The sequence below is a fragment of the Pteropus medius genome, unplaced genomic scaffold, assembly GCF_902729225.1.
Source record: "Pteropus medius unplaced genomic scaffold, Ma_sr-lr_union100, whole genome shotgun sequence".
Taxonomy (NCBI): domain Eukaryota; kingdom Metazoa; phylum Chordata; class Mammalia; order Chiroptera; family Pteropodidae; genus Pteropus; species Pteropus medius.
Window position 1 is genome coordinate 313,610 of NW_024354498.1, and position 1,381 is coordinate 314,990.

At 40.3% G+C, this 1,381-nt stretch overlaps 1 pseudogene; it reads right to left on the reverse strand.

Moving 5' to 3' along the window:
* Positions 1-1,262: 1,262 nt before the first annotated feature.
* Positions 1,263-1,381, reverse strand: LOC120594348 (uncharacterized; annotated as a pseudogene).

Genomic DNA, 1,381 nt, shown 5'->3' on the forward strand with positions numbered 1-1,381 from the left:
TAGAAACAAACAGAAACTATTCTGAATTTGTCCCCTACGGGTTGGAGCATTTGAAACTTAAGGGTTTGTTTTAAAAAGTAAGCTTCAAATCATTATCATTTGAACTGAAAGATTGTATATATTTCATGGGAAGACAGGAATGTTTTTTTTAAAAGATACTTTTGGTTTTAGCTTATCACTTATAAATGTCAACTTAAAATTTTCACTTCCTTTCTTGATCTAAATCTCACTTCTCTCCTACAAGTCATTACCCAGAAATACCTAGGTTTTCACATGTTCGCTTTGCTTTTCCCCACTGAGCTGTAATAAACTTAATGAAATTCAAACCTAGGACAATGCACCGGAAAAATACTAACACAATAACCTGGGTTGCAAAACTTGTTTAGCAAGTTTAAGCTGGAGGTTAATTAAAACCTGTTTGGAAACCTCTTAAAATACAAACTGGAATGTAACCCACACACACAACCACATAGATTTTTCCCTCAGGAGCTTTCTCTTCATCACTTCCTTGGATTTTGGTGGGAACATTTCCCTAGAGTTCCATCTGGTCTGGCCTGAGACCACCATGTCTATGACCATGGGTGTCCATGATCATGGCATAACCCTTTTCCTCCTGTTGGAGAGAAAAAATTTCCCCTTTCCCTTATTAGTTCTTCTGACTAGTCAAATAATTGAGATGACATAAGACAGATTAACAGGAGAAAATACTTGAATTTAATTACATATGTACATATAGGATTCCATAAGAATACGGAGCCCTAGGATAAATTCGGGCACATAAGGCTTATGTGCCATCTTGAACTAAGGGGAAGGGTGGGAGGTGCTGGTGGTGGTTTGGGACCTCAAAGGGCAGGAAGGCAAGTCACATGGAGATGGAAAAGCAAATGTTTGGTAAACGAATGTTTGCTGGGCCATCTTAACAATGGGGCACATGGACTTTGATCAAATGGGCCTTGCAGGATTCCTCTCTATCACACCTAGTTCATATTACACTATCGTTATCTAGGATGATAGCTCCCTTCCTGAAGCAGGTCCTCTATGTATATTCTTTGAGGCAGTTAGAGAGATGTTCAAAGTTTCTTCCTGAGTGTTTGTTTCTTAAAAAATCATCATCTGGGGTGGCAAACTCTGCTCCTCTTCACTCCCATCCCTGGGGAGGAGCAGTTTTTTTTTTTTTTTAGGCGAGGCAACCCTTGGTTGACCTCACAGATTGCAAGGACCTTGTCAGTTTGCAACCTCTTATTTTTTATTTTTATTTTTTGTGCCTATAGCACCTGGTCTTCCTAGGTGTTCTCCCATCCAAGTACTAACCAGGCCCGACCCTGCTTAGCTTCTGAGATCAGACGGGATCAGGCTTGTTCAGGGTAGCGTGGCCATAGAC